Source organism: Oncorhynchus mykiss, chromosome 7 (genome assembly GCF_013265735.2).
Source record: "Oncorhynchus mykiss isolate Arlee chromosome 7, USDA_OmykA_1.1, whole genome shotgun sequence".
In the NCBI taxonomy this organism is placed as follows: domain Eukaryota; kingdom Metazoa; phylum Chordata; class Actinopteri; order Salmoniformes; family Salmonidae; genus Oncorhynchus; species Oncorhynchus mykiss.
This window is the reverse complement of record NC_048571.1, coordinates 47,980,577-48,004,523: the sequence shown is the minus strand read 5'-3', so window position 1 is coordinate 48,004,523 and position 23,947 is coordinate 47,980,577. Positions and strand designations below refer to the sequence as shown.

General features: G+C 44.3%; 1 protein-coding gene across 4 annotated transcripts in view; it reads left to right on the top strand.

Moving 5' to 3' along the window:
• Positions 1 to 12,343: 12,343 nt before the first annotated feature.
• The window catches only part of LOC110527918 (extracellular sulfatase Sulf-2), a 54,785-nt gene continuing 43,181 nt past the window's right edge, over positions 12,344 to 23,947 (top strand). For 2 of the 4 annotated variants that reach the window (XR_005052592.1, XM_036983389.1), the window contains exon 1: positions 12,344 to 12,913. The gene's annotated coding sequence lies outside the window, so the exon portion shown is untranslated. Of the gene's footprint in view, positions 12,914 to 19,585; positions 19,616 to 22,497; positions 22,645 to 23,947 lie in introns of those variants that run through there. The other 2 variants (XM_036983390.1, XM_036983391.1) reach the window with 2 other exon arrangements.

Here is a 23,947-nt window from a genome sequence, read left to right as displayed (position 1 = left end):
CGCACCAGGCTATACGCGCTCCTGAGATCCAATTTTGTGAAGAACTGCGCTCCCTGAAATGATTCCACTGCCGTAGCAATGAGAGGTAGTGGGTAGCTGAATCCCACCGTGATGGCATTTAGACCTCTATAATCAATACACGGACGCAAACCTCCCTCCTTTTTCCTCACAAAAAAGAAACTCGAGGAGACGGGTGAGATGGAGGACCGAATGTACCCCTGTCCCAGAGACTCCGTGATATATGTCTCCATAGCCAACGTCTCCTCCTGGGATAATGGGTACACGTGACTCTTGGGAAGCGCAGCGTCTACCTGGAGATCTATCGCACAATCCCTTCCCGGTCGATGTGGTGGTAATTTAGTCGCCTTCTTTTTACTGAAAGCGATTGCCAAATCGGCATACTCGGGGGGAATGCACACCGTGGGACCCTGGTCTGGACTCTCCACCGACGTGGCACCGATGGAAACTCCCAGACACCTTCCAGAACACTCCTCTGACCACCCCTGGAGAACCCCCTGTCTCCACAAAATTTTAGGATTGTGCCGGGCCAGCCAGGGAATCCCTAGCACCACTGGAAACGCAGGCGCATCAATAATGTAGAGACTGATACGCTCCCTATGATTCCCCTGTGTTACCATGTCCAGTGGAACCGTGGTCTCCCTGACCACCCCTGACCCTAATGGCCGGCTATCTAGGGAGTGCACGGGAAAGGGAGAATCTATCGGCACAAGCGGAACACCTAATTTAGTAGCGAGTCCGCGATCCATAAAGTTCCCAGCTGCGCCTGAATCGACTAGCGCCCTATGCTGGGAAGAGGGGAAAAATTTAAGGAAAAAAATCAAGACAAACATGTGACCAACAGGGGGTTCTGGGTGAGTTTGGTGCTGACTCACCTGGGGTGATCGAGAAATGTTCCGCCTGCCATCTCGACTCCCAGACGGACCCCCCCAGCACCGATCGGCCGTGTGTCCTCTCCGACCACAGCTGGTGCAGAGGGAGCCTCCTCCTCCGGTACCCCTCGGCACAGTCCCTCCCAACTCCATCGGAACGGGAGTGACGGTGCTGGGTGGTGGAACACACAGGACCCTCTCCGAACGCCCGCGGGCAGCCAGCAGATTGTCCAGTCGGATGGATATGTCAATTAGCTCATCCAGGGAAAGAGCGGTGTCCCGACACGCTAGCTCCCTGCGGACGTCCTCCCGGAGACTACACCGGTAATGGTCGATAAGAGCCCTGTCGTTCCACCCAGATCCTGCTGCCAAGGTCCGGAACTCCAACGCGTAATCCTGGGCGCTCCTCTTCTCCTGCCGGAGATGGAATAGTCGCTCTCCCGCTGCTCGGCCATCTGGAGGGTGGTCAAACACTGCGCGGAAGCGGCGGGAAAACTCTGGGTAGTGCTCCTTCGCTGAGTCTGGGCCATTCCAGACTGCGTTCGCCCACTCCAGAGCACGACCCGTGAGACAGGAGATGAGGACACTCACCCTCTCCGCTCCCGAGGGAGTGGGTCTGACGGTGGCTAGGTACAGTTCCAGCTGGAGTAAGAACCCCTGGCACCCCGCCGCCGCTCCATCATAGACCCTCGGGAGCGTAAGACGGAGGGTGCTGGAGTCGGGAGATGGGGAGTCCTGAGGGGGGGGAGCCGAAGGTGGAGAGAGGAGACCACTTCTCTCCCATCGGTCCATTCTCTCCATCACTTGATCCATAGCCGTTCCGATCCGATGGAGAACGGTGGTATGATGTAGAACCCTTTCCTCCATCGATGGGAGGGGATTGGCTGTTGCTCCTGCTGACTCCATTCCTCATTCCTTCTGCCCCGCCGGACACTGAGGAGGCGCGGGTTCAGCCCGTAACGCCCGCTCGATGTCCGAGTCCACCTCCCATACCACCGGTGCTATCAGCTTTGAGGCGGGAAGGATGGGAGTAGGTTCGGTGGACCTATCCTCTGTGTCGTAAAGGCGGGACAGTGCATCCGCTTTCACGTTCTGGGAGCCCGGTCTATACGATAAAGTGAACCGGAATCGGGTAAAAAATATGGCCCACCTTGCCTGACGCGGGTTCAGTCTCCTAGCTGCCCGAATATACTCCAGATTTTGGTGGTCGGTCCAGATGAGAAAGGGGTGCTTAGCCCCCTCAAGCCAGTGTCTCCACACCTTCAGAGCCCTGACCACCGCTAACAACTCCCGGTCACCCACATCATAGTTACGCTCCGCTGGGCTGAGCTTCCTCGAGAAGAAAGCGCAGGGGCGGAGTTTTGGTGGCGTACCCGAGCGCTGTGATAGCACGGCACCCACCCCAGCCTCGGACGCATCCACCTCCACTATGAATGCTAGAGAGGGGTCCGGATGGGCCAACACGGGTGCATCCGTGAACAGCGCCTTCAACTTGTTGAAAGCTCCGTCCGCCTCTGCTGACCACCGCAACCGCACCGGACCCCCCTTCAGCAGTGAGGTAATTGGAGCCGCTACCTGGCCAAAACCCCGGATAAACCTCCGGTAGTAGTTGGCAAAACCCAAAAACCGCTGCACCTCTTTTACCGTGGTCGGAGTCGGCCAATTACGCACGGCCTTACTGCGGTCACCCTCCATCTCCACCCCCGAGGTGGAAATGCGATAACCCAGAAAGGAGACGGCTCGTTTGGAGAACACACACTTCTCAGCCTTGACGTATAGGTCATGCTCCAGCAGTCTACCAAGCACCCTGCGTACCAGAGACACATGCGCGGCGTGAGTGGCTGAGTAGATCAGAATATCATCGATGTAAACAACTACTCCCTGCCTGTGCAGGTCCCTGAGAATATCGTCTACAAAGGATTGAAAAACGGCTGGAGCATTCTTTAACCCATACGGCATGACGCAGTACTCATAGTGGCCCGATGTGGTACTAAATGCGGTTTTCCACTCGTCTCCCTTCCGAATACGCACCAGGCTATACGCGCTCCTGAGATCCAATTTTGTGAAGAACTGCGCTCCCTGAAATGATTCCACTGCCGTAGCAATGAGAGGTAGTGGGTAGCTGAATCCCACCGTGATGGCATTTAGACCTCTATAATCAATACACGGACGCAAACCTCCCTCCTTTTTCCTCACAAAAAAGAAACTCGAGGAGACGGGTGAGATGGAGGACCGAATGTACCCCTGTCCCAGAGACTCCGTGATATATGTCTCCATAGCCAACGTCTCCTCCTGGGATAATGGGTACACGTGACTCTTGGGAAGCGCAGCGTCTACCTGGAGATCTATCGCACAATCCCTTCCCGGTCGATGTGGTGGTAATTTAGTCGCCTTCTTTTTACTGAAAGCGATTGCCAAATCGGCATACTCGGGGGGAATGCACACCGTGGGACCCTGGTCTGGACTCTCCACCGACGTGGCACCGATGGAAACTCCCAGACACCTTCCAGAACACTCCTCTGACCACCCCTGGAGAACCCCCTGTCTCCACAAAATTTTAGGATTGTGCCGGGCCAGCCAGGGAATCCCTAGCACCACTGGAAACGCAGGCGCATCAATAATGTAGAGACTGATACGCTCCCTATGATTCCCCTGTGTTACCATGTCCAGTGGAACCGTGGTCTCCCTGACCACCCCTGACCCTAATGGCCGGCTATCTAGGGAGTGCACGGGAAAGGGAGAATCTATCGGCACAAGCGGAACACCTAATTTAGTAGCGAGTCCGCGATCCATAAAGTTCCCAGCTGCGCCTGAATCGACTAGCGCCCTATGCTGGGAAGAGGGGAAAAATTTAAGGAAAAAAATCAAGACAAACATGTGACCAACAGGGGGTTCTGGGTGAGTTTGGTGCTGACTCACCTGGGGTGATCGAGAAATGTTCCGCCTGCCATCTCGACTCCCAGACGGACCCCCCCAGCACCGATCGGCCGTGTGTCCTCTCCGACCACAGCTGGTGCAGAGGGAGCCTCCTCCTCCGGTACCCCTCGGCACAGTCCCTCCCAACTCCATCGGAACGGGAGTGACGGTGCTGGGTGGTGGAACACACAGGACCCTCTCCGAACGCCCGCGGGCAGCCAGCAGATTGTCCAGTCGGATGGATATGTCAATTAGCTCATCCAGGGAAAGAGCGGTGTCCCGACACGCTAGCTCCCTGCGGACGTCCTCCCGGAGACTACACCGGTAATGGTCGATAAGAGCCCTGTCGTTCCACCCAGATCCTGCTGCCAAGGTCCGGAACTCCAACGCGTAATCCTGGGCGCTCCTCTTCTCCTGCCGGAGATGGAATAGTCGCTCTCCCGCTGCTCGGCCATCTGGAGGGTGGTCAAACACTGCGCGGAAGCGGCGGGAAAACTCTGGGTAGTGCTCCTTCGCTGAGTCTGGGCCATTCCAGACTGCGTTCGCCCACTCCAGAGCACGACCCGTGAGACAGGAGATGAGGACACTCACCCTCTCCGCTCCCGAGGGAGTGGGTCTGACGGTGGCTAGGTACAGTTCCAGCTGGAGTAAGAACCCCTGGCACCCCGCCGCCGCTCCATCATAGACCCTCGGGAGCGTAAGACGGAGGGTGCTGGAGTCGGGAGATGGGGAGTCCTGAGGGGGGGGAGCCGAAGGTGGAGAGAGGAGACCACTTCTCTCCCATCGGTCCATTCTCTCCATCACTTGATCCATAGCCGTTCCGATCCGATGGAGAACGGTGGTATGATGTAGAACCCTTTCCTCCATCGATGGGAGGGGATTGGCTGTTGCTCCTGCTGACTCCATTCCTCAGGGTGCGGGATTCTGTAACGTTCTGAGTGTAGTGGGTGAGAAGTCAGGCGCAGGAAGCAGAGAGTTCAGGGGAGTGCTATTTTAATGCACCACAACGGTGAACATAAGCCAACCCCACGAAAACACAGGGCGTAAACAAAACAAACGCCCCAAACAGGGGGACTTAAACGGTCCAGAAAAGACCCACGAAATGGGAAAGCACGTAACTCACAGACGTGCACACAAGTTTACACAACACAGAAGGTCACAATAAATAATCCCGCACAAGGAACCAGGCGGGCCGGCTGACTAAATAAAGCCTCACTAATTATACAGAATTCAAAACAGGTGCACTCAATGAACACATAAGGGAGGGGGAGGAAATAATCAGTGGCAGCTAGTAGGCCGGCGACCGCCGAGCGCCACCCGAACGGGAAGGGGAGCCACCTTCGGTCGGAGTCGTGACACCAGCATACATTTCTTACATCTTCAACATTTTGTGTGATTGCTTATAAATTACTTTAAGCCCAAACTTTGGCACTTTGGCTTTCCTTGTTATTGCCACAATGATATGGTCACTACAGCCAATGGGAACTTGCTTTGGAGCAAAGCTCTGCAGCATTAGTGAAGATATGATCAATTCAAGTCGGTTAAGTGATAACCTGGGTCATATTACAGGCGTTAGTCACAGTTAGAAGCTTCCTCTGAAGAGGACATCTAGTAGCTAACCAGCCAATGTTCAGGTCACCCAGAAAATAGACCTCTCCTTTAAAACATCACACACCATCATATCAAGCATTGTGGCCTACAGAAGCACCCCAAAAGAAGAGTCTTTCGATGAGGCAGGTGAACTTGCAACCACAACACTTCAATAACATTTGACAGGAGATCCTCTCTAAGTTTTACAGGGATATGGCTCTGAACATATGTGCCTTCCGCAACACCTCCCCCGTAGGCATTCCTGTCTTTTCTGTAGATGTCATATCCTTATGTTGCTACTGCTGTATATTTAAAGGAATTATCTATGTGATAGTGGAGCACGGGTCAGCTGTTTGTTCACCTGCACCTGCCCGCAATTGCTAATAACCCATCCGCAACCATCTGACTATATGTGATAAAGTGAAAATCTGAGGCCCGCACCCGACACTAACCTGCTAATGTAGAACATGCGCTGTAGGCTACAGTCAGAGACAGTGGAAGGATTTTTTGACAGGGGGTGCAGGATTGTTTTTACCTGATTTAGATATGTTTCTGCTTCTAATTTCTGTTATTTTGGTAGGCTATTTGTTAGCCAACTTATCTATAACTAAATACACGCAGCTTCTATTCTGTCATTATATGTTGCGTGAGAAGACTAAATAAACCCTTGCTCACCAGAATAATGTCATAAATCGATAGAATGAATGCTTCAATCTAGTTGACATTGGTAAAGTTCTCTGTCATCTCTGCTTCTTTCTCGAAGCAAAGACATTTAGGGACCAGGGAGAAAAGGCAATAACATTTTTTTTAAATGACATCAGTTTGTAAGGAAATAGAAAGCTGTGAAAATTACCCAACATGTTTATGATAATATTTTAGTTCAGCTTAGATGCATATTTTATGTGGTTGAAATACCATCAGCTTTTATGATGCTGATAAAGATAGCACCTCTACAGACGGTATCTAACTGCGCATTCACATTCTCTAAGATGCTGAAAGAGAGAAATCACATTTCTCCTGTTTTTTACTCCTGTTCCCTGTTAAAAATGTTGCCTACATTTGGTGTATCATTTTACTACAAGAAATGCTCAGTTCTGCAGTTAATGTGAGAGGTTATAGACCTACAGTCAGTGTCCAGATTTCAGTTTCCATTTAACCCATTTGAACATTAGGCTACAGTTCCCTTAACCATAGGCCACAGGCCTATTTGATGTCCCCGTTTTAGGACTGTCGAATTTGTATAGCGTCTCACAATCATCACACATAACATAACCGGCACTGCTATCATCCTCTTTCACCACTTCACCAATTCTTTGACCAAATATGACTTTTCTGTCCCTCTCTTCTCTTTATTTTCAACTACCATTTCACAGCTTTTCTCTTACTGAATTAAATTCAGACTTTTTGCCTCTGTGGATTGACGTTACCTTTTTCTGTCCATTCCCAAAAGCATTTGGCGATAGGTGTGTAGGAGCGTGTAGAGTTAGGCCCTGAAGTTTAGGGATATGCACTAATGCCAGATCGCCTAAAATAAAATAAATATAAACTCAATGTAGCCTATAGATAGATAGAAATTGCACAATACTGATACGTTTATGGATTTCTTTTTAAGGTATTGTTTTCTTTTTATTCACACCCACCCTTCATCCACACAATATTGAATTACCCTAAATCCGCTCGCCCCGTGGATATAACTGTGGGGACTGCGGGATATGAGTCAACCCGGGCATCACTATTAAGTGAGTTTCAGAGATGGCCAGGATACTAAATGAATTTCAGAATTGTCCAGTATATGAATGTTATCTGATGTTAGCAAGTTATTGATTTCATGAACCTTATTTTTAAGGCTATTCTTAGCCCTTTCGTGGGTAGAATATTGGAGATAGACATAATATGGAGAAAAAATACATTGTTTAGAGAATAGTCAGTCAATCAGGTGCTCAATTAGTTGTTGTATGTGTGTGTGTGTATATGTGACTCACCACCTGGATTTGGTCTTATGTAGCAAAATTTGTAATGGTGTTTTTTACATTGGATAAAAGTAATTCTGCTTTGAAAGTTGATAATGTTGTAAACTCACTTTTGAGAAAATGGCTTTTGAATGTTTTGGCATCTAGGGAAGAGCTCTTCTTTGTCTACACTCATTCAGCATTGTTCACACCCTCTTAAGCTTTAGCCTCACCCATCTTGTTTCACTCTCAGAGCAGTCAGTGTGCAAACTTGACACTCTGGCCGATGATTTGTTTACCTCTGGATAACACGAAAACAGCCTAACTAACTCTGCTGGCAACATTAAGCTTTTTTGCCGACGTTTATTGACACCGGCCATGTTCAATGGGTAATGTATACTTTAGCTTAAGATATGTAGCTAGCTAGGTAAACAATGAACCCAGCTAGGAAAACAACGTGTAAGATCACACACAACACTTAATGTTAGCTAACGAGCCAGCCAGCTAGCGTTAGCTAGTTAAACAACAATGAACATAGTGCCAAATCATGTCATTACTACCCTGCATGAATATGCTGGGAGCTAACCAGCCAGGTTCAATGTTAACTAGCTAACATTAGGCTCTAACTAGCAAACAGCTCTGGGATATTAATAATAATGTCATACATGTAACATTAGCTAGCTAGCTAACAGTACACTTTAGCTTGAAATTTAACCACCTGTCAAAATTCGAAACATGTAATATCTGAAAATTTAGCTAGCTAGACTATCTTACCCGTCCGTATACATCATCATGCATGATGGAAGCGTTTCCCTGTCACGGATGCCATGCCACGGTTGTCCTTAGTTTGAAGATGTAATCCGGAGATGGCTAAAGAGAGGGAGAAACACCTATCATACTCTAATTCCACTGATTTCAAAACTTGATCCTCCAGAAAGTGGAGAGCATCACATATGCAGCTCCACTCCACAATACATCTTTAAAAAGCCGCGTTCGACAGGATTACTAACACAGACTGACCAGCTTGACTTATTACACATTTTGTTGTGTTACAGCCTGAATTCAAAATGTATTTTAAATATTTATTTATCTCACTCATCTACACACACTACCCCATAATGATAAAGTGAAAAAAACTTTTTAGGAATTTTGACAAATGTATTGAAAATGAAATACAGAAATATCTAATTTACATAAGAATTCACAGCCCTCATTCAATACTTTGTAGAAGCACCTTTTGGCATTGATTACAGCTATGGGTCTTTCTGGGTAAGTCTCTAAGGGTTTCCCACACCTGGATTGTACAACATTTGCCCATTATTTTTTTCAAAATTCTTCAAGCTCTGTAAAATTGGTTATTGATCATTGCTAGACAACCAGTTTCAGGTCTTCAAAACTGTAACTTGGCCACTCAGGAACATTCACAGTCTTCTTGGTAAGCAACTGCATTGTAGATGTGGCTTTATGTTTAAGGTTATTGTCCTGCTGAAAGGTGAGTTCATCTCCTAGTGTCTGGTGGAAAGCAGACTGAACCAGGTTTTCCTCTAGGATTTTGCCTTTGCTTAGCTCCATTCTGTTTCCTTTTTATCCTGAAAAACATCCCAGGCCTTAACGATTACAAGCATACCCATAACATGATGCAGCCACCAATATGAACAGTGGCACTCAGAAATGCGTTGTAATGGATTTGCCCCAAACATAACACGTTGTATTCAGGACAATAACTGAATTGCTTTGCCAAATTGTTTTTGCAGTATTACTTTAGTGCCTTATTGCAAACAGGATTTCTGTTTTGGAATATTTTTATTCTGTACTGGTTCCTTCTTTTCACTTTGTTAATTAGGTTAGTCTTGTGAAGTAACTGCAATGTTGTTGATTTTCCACAATCTAAGCAATTAAACTATGTAACTGTTTTAAAGTCAACCTTTGGCCTCCCTGAGCGGTTTCGTACCTCTCCGGCAAATGAGTTAGGAAGGTTGCCTGTGTCTTTGTAGTGACTGGGTGTATTGATACACCATCCAAAGTGTAATTAATAACTTCACCATGCTCAAAGGGATATTCAATGTCTGCTTTTTTTTTTACCCATCTACCAATACAGTGCATTCGGAAAGTATTCATATCCCTTCCCTTTTTCCACATTTTGGTACGTTACAACCTTATTCTAAAATGGATTTAAAAGATACATTCCGTCATCAATCTACACAGAATGCCGCATAATGACAAAGCGAAAACAGGTTTCTTGAAATTTGTGCAAATGTATTCAAAATAAAAAACAGAAATACCTTATTTATTCAGACCCTTTGCTATGAGACTCAAAACAGAGCTCAGGTGCATCCTGTTTCCATTGATCATCCTTGAGATGTTTCTACAACTTGATTGGAGTCCACCTGTGGTAAATTCAATTGATTGGACTTGATTTGAAAAGGCACACACCTGTCTATATAAGGTCCCACAGTTGACCATTTCAGCAGAATTGAAGGTCCCCAAGAACGCAGTGGCCTCCATCATTCCTAAATGGAAGAAGTTTGGAGCCACCAAGACTCTTCCTAGAGCTGGCTGCCCGGCCAAACCGAGCAGTCGGGGGAGAAGAGCCTTGGTCAGGGAGGTGACCAAGAACCTGATGGTCACTCTGACAGAGCTAACCAGAGTTCCTATGTGGAGATGACAGAACCTTCCCAAAGGACAACCATCTCTGCAGCACTCCACCAATCAGGCCTTTATGGTACAGTGGCCAGACAGAAGCCAATCCTCAATTAAAGGCACATTACAGCCCGCTTGGAGTTTGCCAAAATGCACCTAAAGGACTCTCAGACCATGAGAAACAAGAATCTCTGGTCTGATGAAACCAAGATTGAACTCTTTGGCCTGAATGCCAAACATCACATCAGGAGGAAACCTGGCACCATCCCTAGGGTGAAGCATGGTGGTGGCAGCATCATGTTGTGGGGGTTGTTTTTCAGCGGCAGAGACTGGGAGACTACTCAGGGTAGAAGGAAAGCAAAGTACACAGAGATCCTTGAGACTGGGCGAAGCTTTACCTTCCAACAGGACAACAACCCTAAGCACACAGCCAAGACAACACAGGAGTGGCTTCGGGACAAGTCTCTGAATGTCCTTGAGTGGCCCAGCCAGAGCCTGGAATTTAACCAGATTGAACATCTCTGGAAAGACCTGATAATAGCTGTGTAGCGACGCTCCTCATCCAACCTAACAGAGCTTGAGAGGATCTGCAGAGAAGAATGGGAGAAACTCCCCAAATACAGGTGGGCCAAGCATGTAGTGTCATACCCAAGAAGACAGTGCTTCAACAAAGTACTGAGTAAAGGGTCTTATTTGATTTGATTTGATTGTTATGTATGCTTATGTAAATGTGATATATATATTTTTGCAAAAAAATATTTTCTTGCTTTGTCATTATGGGGTATTTGGTGTGTATTGTGATGAGGAGAAATAAACAAATTAATCAGTTTTATAATTCTTTAACTAGGCAAGTCAGTTAAGAACAAATTCTTATTTACAATGACGGACGAGGAACAGTGGGTTAGCTGCCTTGTTCAGGGGCACAACGACAGAGTTTTACTTTGTCAGCTCAGGGATTCGATCTAGCAACCTTTCAGTTACTGGCCCAACGCTCTAACCACTAGGCTACCTGCCACCCCATAACAGACTTAGAATAATAAAATGTGGAAAAGTCAAGGGGTCTGAATACTTTCCGAATGGTTCTTTGCGAGGCATTGGAAAACCTCATTGGTCTTTGTGGATGATTCTGTGTTTGAAATTCACTGCTTGACTGAGGGACCTTACAGATAATTGTCTGTGTGCGGTACAGAGATGACGTAGTAATTTTAAAATCATGTTAATTAAACACTATTATTTTACACAGAGTGAGTCCATCTAACTTATTATGGGACTTGTTAAGCACATTTTTACTCCTGAACTTATTTAGGCATGCCATAACAAAAGGATTGGATAACTTATTGACTCAAGACATTTCAGCTTTTCATTTGTTATTAGTTTGTAAATATTTCTAAAAACATAATTCCACTTTGACATTATTAGGAATTGTGTGTAGGCCAGTGATAAAAAAAAATCAATTGAATGTATTTTAAATTCAGGCTGTAACACAACAAAATGTGGAAAAAGAGGTGTGAATACCTTCTTAAGGCACTGTACAGTACATTATAATGGAGAGATTTAGGGATGTGTATGGAAAATTGTGCTCTGTTTCATTCTGACAGGTTTGTGTTTGTTTGTGTAAGTGCATGCGTGTATGGGTTTGTGTGCTTATGGTATGTGTGTGTGTGTGTGTGTGTGTTGAGGTTGGGCATGTATCAGGGCTGTGCACAGACCTTTTCGGGGGCAGGTGCTCCAAAAAAAATAAAGGGCAACTGTCACAGATTTGTTGAGCAATTATGACTTTGATTATTTAATTACATAAATGCAATAGATGGCCACATCTTAATGACTAATTAAATTACACATCTTTAACGCAAATTTAACAACGACTTGCGGGCGGTGGGTTCAGAGCAACAATGACAAAAACTGTATACAAAAAGTGCCATTTTTTACCCAAAACTAAAGAGCACTTTAAAGACTGGAAGGGTGAAGGGGAATGTGCTCTGCACAGGTAAAGCTCTATCTGTGCACTTGCCTGATGTGCATTTGTTTGTCCATTAATGCATATTCCTCTCTGCAGCTTGTTGGTGTCTGATCCTCTTAAGGGGCCATGCCAGCCAGCCTTATAGAAGTGCCAGGCTCATAAATATGGTGCCAAGCTCTCCCTCTCCTCTCCCGCCCTCCAGCATTAAGATTGATCCCTGGTTCCCTCCCCTTTCTTTCTCTCTCTCCTCTCCCTGGCCCTGCCTTTATGAGCCTGTGAATAGGTGAAGCACACAGGCTCCAACAGATGGCCAGAGCTGCCCTGATTCACTCACACACACACCACAGCCACATGAATGAGAGCGGAGCGAGAGAAAGAGACAGGGAGAAAAAGGTGAAGCTGAAAACTAGAAAGAGAGGAGAACGATATAGGAAGAAAAGAGTGGGAGAAAAAGAGAAGGGGAGGAGAGAAAGAGACGGGGGGACAACGAGGAGAAAAAGAGATTGCAAGTCAGATGGAGTGTAGGAAAACGATAGAGCTAGAGCGTGTCAGGAGTGTGTTGGAGTAAGTGATAAAAAGTGCAAGAGCGTAAGACAATATGTGATAGAGAGGGAGAGGGAGGGAGAGACAGAGATGCGGCGAAAAGGGGAGTGAGGCGAAATTGAATTGTAGATAGAGGGACCTTCACTCCTCCTCCTTCCCTCCCTCTTTTATCAATCTCCTCTGAAACCACGCCTCCCTCCTTTCACTTGGGTGTGCATCTATAACAGTGGGCGGCTGTGTGGGGGATAGACTCTCAGACTGCCAGCAGAGCGGACAGTAGGGCACAGGACAGGAGTGTGCCAAGACTGGTCAGAGCAGGTGTATGCCTGTGTGTGAGCTGACGGACGGAGCTCTGTGTGCGTCCTGTGTGTGTCGCCTCACCCGCTCCACCCAGGGACATCGCTTCTGAGGAGCACAGCTGGGAGGTACAGTGCTGTAGCTTTGCTCTACTTTACACTTCTCTTTTGCTCTCCATTGCACTCGCCTCCATTAGATTTACTTTCACCTCCACCACCACCTCCACCAGCATCATCATCTCGTCAGCGTAACAGTGGAGGAGGACGTGAACACTCACATGCATGTGGCACTGAACTCCTTCACAAAGTATCTGACTTTGCGTTGGGCTGTTGTGGAATAGACGTATCTGCAGTTTGGATCCATCCATTCATTATAAGTTGGTACATTAAATGAAAAGTCATTATAAATTAACAGTCACATTTTCATTAGGCATGTAGCTTTGTTATAAGCATTGATACAGTAAGTCACTGTATCATGGTGGTGGGTGACATTAGAAGCCAATACTGTTCCTAGTAGGAGAGTGGTTCAGTTCTTTTATAATAGGGCACTGGTTGTAAAGATGATTCTGACATGATGAATTGTCATTTCCTCAAGTTGACCATTTCCCCCAGGTTTATCAAGAGTGGAGTTTAGGCGATTGATCCATCTTGTAGAGCTTTGTTCTGCCAACACTGACTCGGCTCCTACTTGTTCTTGGTGTAGTTTATGTTTTTTTGTGTATTAGTTTTGGTAACGGTATTGTTTCGATTCTCTCTCTGGTTCGCATTGACATAATTGATCTTGAATTGATATATTGATGAGTGTTCATGCACAACAATTATCCCAAAACAATGCAAAGAAGTTACTGGTTTGAATTGCTCCAAATGTGTCAACTTTTTATACTTTTGTGAGATTGCAGTGAAGAAAACCATACTGTTATACTGTTTCTGTTCCAGTAAAAGCGCTCTACTATTCCAGTCAGTAGGCTAGACTAGGTTAGATGTTTACATTATGTTTTGTCAGTGTCTTTATGGGTGAAAAGGATCAGGCGGTAGTGAGTGCTCTCTGAGTGATGAGATAGAGAGTAGAGGGCGCTGGTTGTGACCTGGACCTGAAATATTTATTGCTGAGACTGGATGGCTGCCTGGCTGGCTGGCTCGCTGGCTGCTGTTTACTGACTGAAGGGATGAGGGGATGGAGGGCCTTTGGTTAGTGGTGGCAGAAATCAGTGGTTAAGACATTCATTATTTACTGTGCACTCTGCAGCTGGAGGCTGGATCTAACCCCCAGATCAACTGGCCTCTTTTCTCTGCTAGAGTGGAGAAGACTGCTCCTGTTTTGTCTACCTGTCAGCTAACCCCTAGGCACTCCTCTAGTTCACCCACACATACGCACAAGCACAGATGCACGCATAAGCTATGTACACACACACGCACACACACACACACACACACACACACACACACACACACACACACACACACACACACACACACACACACACACACACACACAGTAGACATCCCAGTACCTTGTATGATCTGTCTCTCTTTCTCCTCACACACACTCAGCAGGAGTCTTGACCTGGAGACCTGTTGGAAGGCTGTCTGCTGTGGCTCAGAGTGAACGCGTAAAAGGACTTATGGACTCCACAGAGAGGGTTGCTTGTGTAGGCTATGTGTAAAAAGAGAGAGTGTGCTTGGAGAGAGTTTGGTTCCAAGCTCTACATACTTGTTTTCATCTAGAATGTTCTGTAGGTTCTGCATGTAGAGGCTGTAGAATTGACCGTTGTTGAATTAAGTACAGGACACATCTGGTGTCTCCCAGCCAGGGGGAAGATATATTGGCAGGCCATGACACACTAACCACAGAGCCAGCCAACAGTGGCACACACACACACCACACACGTACAGTGACAGGAGGCAGATTTCGGTAACAGTCACAAAACTCAAGGTGACATGGCTGGCTGTCTGACTCCTGCCTTTAGTGTGGCTGCTCACTTTACCTCCACTTTTCATGAAGCTGGTTAGGTCGAACATAGGCCTACCTAGAGGATGAAGGTGGTGAGGTGATGAAATGACACTCAAAGACTGAGATGCAAAGAGCATGATTCAAATTTGAGAATGATTTGGATGATGGTGGAGGATTGTGACTGTCTACACCCTGATACTACTGGTCATCTAAGAAAATATGTTGGGTAATGTAATAAGTGAGACCTGTAACTAGTGCTCCTGTTCCCCTCTGAGTTTCCTGTTCAGCGGTATGAGCTGCTGTGAGCTGGGCCTTGTGATGAGAAGGTATTTGGAGATCACTGTTTAAATCTCAACCTGCAGCTCTTCTCTTTAATGATAGGGGCTGAGATGGCCTCTTTATTGGTTTGTTTTGTTATTTTGTTTTGTTTTGGGTGGTTACAGGTCAATTGTTCTTTGACGAGCACCAATCATTCTCACTTTTGATAACTCTAATGTTATCATTTCTAATAGTAATTGTATCCACTGGCGAATTGAGAGAGAGAGAGTGAGGTGATTGCCGTCCAAGAGCCAACATATTTTTTTTGCGGCTGTGCTGGCTGCCAGCAGTAATCGTATCATATTGATTGAGAAATTCAAGGAGCTACCGTTGTTAATCGATGCAAAGCATTGAATATTTACATTCATGCACTTCAAAATGAATTTCGTAAACATTTCCCCAGAAGCGTTTAACTGCAGGGCACTCCCACATCATATGAAGGAATGTGTCGACCTGATTTTTGGGAAACAGTGTACAGTTGGGAGTATGGGCCAATTTCATCGTAACACATTTCCTTGGTGTTAAATAGTTGCTGAACAACCTTCAAATGTATAAGTTGATGGTGCAAAGTATGGGATGCCACGGTCATTTTCTTCCAGATTCTGTTCTAGTTAAAGGGTTACCTTTACCCTAGACCATAATATTGTATGATTAGCTCAGAATATGAGCTTTCCAGAAGTTGTTTAAATATTATAGAGATCAGCCCTTTCGTGAGCCCAGATAATTTACTTATAAATCCCATCCATGGATGGTTCAGTAGTTGGGTTTCCCAAGGGAATCCATTGGCCAGTATATCTGATCTAAGTTGTAAATACAGAAAAAAGGATTTGTCTGGTAATGTGTATGTCTTTCAAATCTTGGAATCTTTTCAAACCATTACTGTCCATGATATCGGCAAGGGTAAGGATTCCACATTTAGACCATTGGGGGACTGAAAAAGGCCACCCTCCAGATCACAAGGGATTATTGTGAAATATTGGAGAATGGGCATGCCATTCTGATTCCCAGTTACAATTTTTTTCAATTTTGCACAAAATAGATATTGTGTGAGCTATAATAGGACAAAACGTAGTTTACATTGTTTAAAATGGATATATCAGCAAAGACCACCTCATCCAGGCCAATAGGAGACACCCTATTTATCTCTATTCTCAGACAGGGGGTGGAAGAATCATGTCTAAATCAATTTAGGATGGGATGAAATGCTAGTGCCTGGAAATACAATTTAAAGTTTGGGACGGATAGTCCTCGTACATGCAAGTTTGTTCATTCTATCTTGGATTGCTTACCTTGCCATGTACATTTTGAAACCGCGCTATGAATTTTATCCCAATAGCCAGAAGGGGGAGACAAGGGAACCATTGAACAACAGAAATTCAGCTGTGGTTATATATTTATTTTGACAATAGATATTCTGTCGGTTGAAGCAACTGTGATATTAGTCCATATACTGAGGTCAGATAGAGTTTATTTGATCATTTCAGATGAAGCTGAATTTGTCTATGATCTTCAAAGCTTCTGGGAGCGATTGAGATAAACTGTCAAGATAAAGTAAGATATCGTCGGCGTATAATGAAATGACGTGATCTGTGGAATTGAGAGATATTGGTGTAATTTCTTTCGATTGTCGAATCGCCTTGGTCAGGGACTCCATAGACCATAAAAATAGGAGAGGTGAAATGGGATCACCTTGCCTGCTACTTCTAGTTATTCTGAACGGAACAGAGCAGGTACTGACTGTTATTACTATGGCTGAGGAATTGCCATAAAGTGTTTTTATTAAGCCAAGTCCCATATGTTCCAAAACTGACCAAAGATATGATCATTCTAGTCTATCAAAAGATTGTTCTGCATCGAGAGATAGAACTGTCTAAGGTGCTTTGGTTTCTGATGAAGCATGTAAGATATGTAATAGACGACGGAGGTTATCTGAGGGTATTCCTTTTTTAAGGAGCCCTCTTTGGTCCAGATTTACCAATTTGGGTAAGTAAGTTTCGTGACGTGATGACAGAATTTTTGAAATTAGATTCATATCTGTGTTTATCAAAGACAGAGGGTGATTAATATAAAAAGCTAAATTAGTGCTGGATTTAAATCACTTCCATATTAAGGTTTGTGAATGGCTGTGTTAATCATTTCAAGTAACAGTGGACATAATTGGTTACAAAATGTTAAATACTGTAGACCTCAGGAGGATGGCCTCTTTGATTAAGGTTTTGAAGTGCCACTTTTCTGATGAACAGATGTCCAAAGAGAGAAGCATGAGAATGTGTAAGAGAGGAAGAGTTAAAGAAAATATGTGTGTTTATATACACTCACCGGACAGTTTATTAGGTACACCACCCAATTCAGACAGAGTCACGTGGCTGTGGCTTGCTGTATAAAGCAGGCAGACAGGCAACGAGGCATTCAGTTACTGTTCGATTGAATGTTTGAATTGGCAAAATTAGTGACCTAAGTGACTTTGAGCCTGATATGATCGTCAGTGCCAGGCACGCTGGATCCAGTATCTCAGAAACGGCCATCCTCCTGGGCTTTTCACGCACGACAGTGACTAGGGTTAACAGAGAATGGTGAAAACTGCTCCTTGATGAGAAAGGTCAAAAGAGAATGGCAAGAGTTGTGCAAGCTAACAGGCAGGCCACAAACAGACAAATAACGGTGCAGTACAACAGTGGTGTGCAAAACAACATCTCAGAACACACAACTCGTCGAGCCTTGTCACGGATGGGCTATTGCAGCAGACAACCACAGCGGGTTCCACTCCTATCCGCTGAAAACAAGAAGAAGCGGTACCAGTGGGCACGAGATCACCAACACTGAACAACTGAGGAGTCGAAAAACATCACCTGATCCGATGAATCTTGTTTCCTGTTGAGTCATGCTGATGGTAGAGTCAGGATTTAGCGTATGCAGCATGAGTCTATGGACCCATCCTGCCTGAAGTGAACGGTAGCGGCTGGTAGTGCAGGTGTACCGCCGTCCAATCTGCAGCAACTGCGTTATGTCATCATGTCAGCATGGACCAACATCCCTGTGGAACGTTTCTGACTTGTAGAATCCATGCCCCAAAGAATTCCGGCTGTTATGGAGACAAAGAGTACTAGATGGGTGTACCTGAAATTCTGTCCGGTGAGTGTGTGTGTGTTTGCAATCTTCTGTGTATGCTGTGTGTCTTGAGGCTTGTGCAATGTAATTTCAATCTGCTATCAGTGTAGGTATCCTGCATTGAAATATAATTACACCCATCCAGTCAGCCCCAGAGTGGAGACTTCAGAGTCCTGTATCTTTCACTGGACATATCAATCACTAGTGTTGTCAGTGAGATTCATGCCTTTGATTTCAACGAGATCACTGCTTTTGTGACGTCCTCTGATCAGTTTTTGCTTGGCGTCATGGTTTTGAATTATTTATGAAATTAACTTTGATAGTTTCACTCATATTTTCAAGTGCAGACATCTTGAGATCGGAAACTCTTCTGAGTATGAGATGCTTTTGTTGAGGCCACGAGGCACAAGCATCCTTATCATCATCCCAATTACCATCACGGTCATCATCAACCTCTGCATCACTGCCACCCCCATTTTCAACATTATATTCCTCTCCAGCTACCCATCTTCATCATTACTATTTCATACCTCTCTCTCTGCATATTGACTATGGTCCCCATTAAGACAGTAGCACCAAACAAACCACGGTTGTGGTCAAGTCCACAAATTCTATTTATTTCAACTCTCTCTCCCTGTCAATCAATTCAAATTCCAGGTCAGTCTTTGAATTCAGAGATAACTCAATTCCTCTGAATTCCATTGTAATACGAATTCCAAGAATACAATTCCCTTAGGGTTTCAGGCTGATCATGCAACTGTTCAGACAGCCTCAGTAACTATGCTGGAATACATGTTTAAATTATTGAAAAAATATCACACAAAAAATACCATGTGCATTAATTCCATGAACTGTGAAATGTACAAATATTGAATTCCAATTCAATTCCAAAGATGAAATGTTTTTACAAATCCAATTCCATAACTTGAAGATTTTTTAGAAATTCAAATGTAATTCAACATAAATTCTCCACTTCATGTGTAAATTCAAGAATTGAATTGGAATTTCTAATTAAATTGGAATTGACCCCAAACCTGAAACAAACACACCCTCCCTTCCCTCCTCCCTCTTGGACAACAGGGTGGGACAACAATCGATGTCAGCTCTCAGATAACAGTGGTGCTAAGTGGCCCATCGATGCTATGATTAAATGAGTACAGGATGCAGTGGTGCAATTGGAACCAATATTAAAGGCGCCATGGTAAGCAACAGGGAGAAGAGAAGAAAGGTGATCAGATTAGGACTGAGTGATGTTACTGACAGAGGCAATGAGTTCCCTGTGTTTTCTCATCTTTGAGCATTTAAATAGTCGTTTGGGGTGCTGCTGGGTCCAAATGATTGCATTGCTGAAACCTATATTTAAACTTTTGCTGCTTGAATATACTGTAACATACCAAGTGAAGGTTTGTCTATTTTCATTACAGCTCCATGTTATGATGACTGCAGATAAAGAGGTAAATGATGAATGGGTTCTCGTAATGATTCAGTGGTTCATCATTTAGACCGCTGTAGGCCTATGCGCATCTGCAAATCTATTTGGAAGCATTCCTGAGGGGCCCACAGCAAATACTCAGCAACTGATACGAGTAGCAAGATTACAACTGCTTCTAACACTATTTTCTCCAATTGCTGTGTGCTTCGTCTCATCATTGATTTGAGCCTGGTCTCATAGACTAGACATAACATAGTACATTTAAATCCGGGACACTCAAATTAGTATGATATTTTACGTTTGGTATGGTTACATAAGACACATGGTTACTTAAGGCTAAAATGTAATTAGGTTGGTTGGTTGGGGTGGATGAGTAGGCGAATAATGCAAATGTCTACCAACCCAAAAGTTACGAGTTTGAATCTCATCACGGACAACTTTAGCATTTGAGCTAATTAGCGACTTTTTAACGTCTAAATACTTTTCAGCTACATTGCAACTACGAGCATGTTAGCTAACCCTTCCCCAAACCCTATCCCTTTAACCTAACTCCTAAACTTAACCCTAACCCTAATCTCTAACCCTAACCCGAACCCTTCCGCTAACCTTAACCCTTTAACCTAACTCCTAAACTTAACCCTAACCTTAACCCTAATCTCTAACCCTAACCCTTAACATTAGCCAACTAGCTAACATTAGCCATCTAACCACTTAAAATATCATACATTTTGCAAATTCGTAACATATTGTACATTTTGCTAATTCGTTACATATGATACGAATTGTAATATTATACAAAATGGGTGATGGACAACCACAAATTAATAGATATCAAATTAAACGTATCATATCATACTAAATTGCGTGTCTCAGATTTCTGTAAAGAATAATATGAAATGCTCTGTGGCCAGGTTGTTCATTTCCATTTCTCCCAATACCCCATTTCTCCCAGTGTTGAGAGGTCCCTGCCCAAGACTGTCATCTTCTTCCCTGTTCCCTCCTTTCCACTCCCTGCCTGGTCCAGCCATTGTGGTGCCTAATAAGGTTTATGGAATTACAGATCTCTGAAATTTGATTTTTCACTCCACTAAAGCATGGGGATTAGAGGTTTGGTACTTGGTGCATTAGGGCCTCTGACCTGTATCTGAACTGCTTTGGTTAAGGGGCCCCAAGGTGGACAGATCAAAGGACGGACAAATGTGGGCTCTCTCATCCCGTCCCACTGTCTGTATAATCTTCTCTTTCTGATTTAAGCCTCACAATTCGTTGGTCTACTTGGTTAACACGTAGGCTAGTTAGATACACTCTGATATTCTCCCTCATACATGACATAGATTCGTTTGAAAACTGAGCTTCAGGTGTTTTGTTTAATATTCAAAATAATTAGGTCAAGAGATTAGGAATTCCCCCCTCTGGTTGTGTTTCATGAAGTGTGAGATCCACTAGTTAACCTTGTGATCATCAGGCCCCCTAAAGCCACGTTATGCATCATCACAGACACAATAGTTGTTGAACTATAACTTAGCAATATCTGGGAATGGATGGAGCGATAGAGGCAGAGGGTGGAATAGTGAGGGAAGGATTGGCATGGAGACGGTACTAATTGAGTTGTCCAGTCGCAGCTCTGCTCATTGAACTCTTAATTGGGGGAGAGAAAGGGTTGTGGAATCAATAGGGGGAGAGGAACAACATTCCCCTCCACTGAAATCAATCAGGGGTGTGGTTGAGAATGATAACATACCCAATCACAGAAACACGGCCTGATGCTTCCTCTAAGTCAGACCTGATGACAATAAAACTGCTGAAAGACCGCTGTGTCAGGCAGTTATACTCCGAATTCCCCCCACCTCTGATTGCATGTAGGGGATTGTGCACTGAAACGTTTTTAATTCATATGTAGTTTTAGTCCTGGAAATATGAGAATGTTTCTAACAATGAGATCTCACGTTGCAGTGCAGTGAGGGACAATAATTGATGGAGAATAATATTTTTACTTGTACCAAAAATAGACTTTTCTTCTCGTTCCCCTTCCTCTGTGTAGTAACCATTTTTTTGCCCTGTCACTTTGTGATGTATCATCCTTTTATCCGAATCAAGGACGAGGCCAGGTGTCGCATTTTCTCTCTGCTGCGGTTGTCCCATCGCCTTGTCACCCTCCGTCCACTAAAACCTTTGCCTCTCTCTCCTGTTATTTGTTTTAAAACCGTCAATCTTTTTATTTTAGTGAGACAAGAGGAAATGAATAGTTTTTAAGCTACTTTTGAACGTGTGTTTCACTGGATGTCTGTGGGTGTCTTTATAGGCCAAATAAAACATTTTGGGTATATGGGTTTGTCTCCTCAATCTGACATGAGTAATATGTTTGTGTTGTGAACACCCTGTCCCTTTCCCCTGTATCTATCAGGAATGTGTTAACCTCCCTCATATCGCTGCCTTTGAGAACACAGCATAGGGTGGCATATAGAATCTTGAGATGGACAGACAAACAGACAGACAGGTGCCCTCTCCTCCCTTTGATGCCCATGAGTGACTGGCATGCCATGGCATTGAGCTCCATGGGTGATTAGGTGTTATTCTTAGAATATCAAACACCCCCTGACACACATGCAGGCACGCACACACACACTCCCAAAATGCTACCCTTGCTTAGTGTCTATGGTGTAAAGAATGATTTAACAGAGAACAAAGAATGAAATGTTTGTTGAGTCATATCATTACTGAGAGCTGTAGGTCAGAGTCCGGTATGATGTGAATAGAATGTTTGGCGCAGTGTTCAGTCTTGTCTTTTATGGAGATAAGAGCTTGGTTTGGCAACATGGCTGAGTGGTTTACACACTGGACGTTGACACCCAGCCAATCACAACAAAGAGCAGATAGCTTCAACACTGTCAACACGTCTTGCCTTCACAGCCAGGCACAGAACAAAGCCTTCAGCAGGCAATAGAAAGGAAACAAATATAGATAGTTTAAGACATACAGGCAATTTTAGAGATCGAGACAGTTTTAGAAGTAGAGCCAGTGTTAAAAGAGCTTGCTGATTGAAAGAGTGTGGTGAGTTCAGAGATATTTCTGTTTCTCAGACATTTTGACAGGTGCGTGACGTTAGAGCTGGTCTATTGAAAATATTCTTGGGGTATTTGATGACATTGATAGTGAAATAGGATCTAGACATAAAGCAGACGTTTGATCCACCTCTCTGTCATCTGGGAGTTAGGAGCGGTGGTTGTGAGTGTCATCTTCTGGGAAGGAATCATAATGGTGGAAGGCATCTGTTAATGAGGAACAACAATAGAGTATGGCATCTGTTGGGGATAAGCCGTAATGGAGTAACGCATGAACACCAAAAAGAGCTAGAATGGAGTATGGACAGAGGCTGTTTTATGTGGTCTACACGCATCCCAGATCAGGAATAGGCTGCATGAAAAGAGTATGATACATTCACTCACTTTGACATCCGAACAGGGTAGACAAAGACAGTTGTTTTAACTACCCACATGAGAAAATACTACAGTTTACTATAGAATTCTGTTGTAAACTGTAGTATACTGTAGAGTAGTATACTTTACACTGTAGTATCCTCGATCATGTGTAGTACTTACTATTGAATGTTGTAGAATACTATAGTAAATACTACAGTGCCATCTGCAAAAAACACTGTAGCAAATAATACAGTAATGTCGGCAAAAACACTACAGCTGCAAAAACTCTACACTTTTTTTAACTATAGTCAATACTACAGTACTTAATTTGCATACACCCTGCCTAATCCCCTCCCCCAAATCACAATTTCTGCCCTCCATCATTGAGAAACCTACATGCCAATTATAGACCATATATTGTGTTCACAACATATTACAGAAAATAGCATTTTCTCAAGGAAAAAGCCTCAATTTTTTTGTCAAAGATAATAAAACAAAAACACGACAGTGAATACTACAGTGTACTACAATCCTCACAAAAACGAAAGTAAATACTACAGTATACTACAATCCGCCAAAACACTACATTAATTCCCTTACATAAAAAGATTACAGTTTTAAAAGTGCAGTAACTGCAGTCGACTGTGGTATTTTGGACGCAGTAACTGCAACATTACTGCAGTAAAAAAACGGTGTTATTTTGGGCGCAGTATTTGCAGCATACTGCAGTTATACTGCACTCTAACTTTAGTTATACTGCAGTGTACTGCAGTTATATTACACTATAACTGCAATCTTTTTTCGTAAGGGTTACTATAGTATGTTCTACAGTTTTCTTTTACTACAGTAGTTATAATATAGTTAACTGTAAATACTACAGTGTACTACCGTGAATACTACAGTAAAATCTGCAAAAACACTACAGTATTTATACC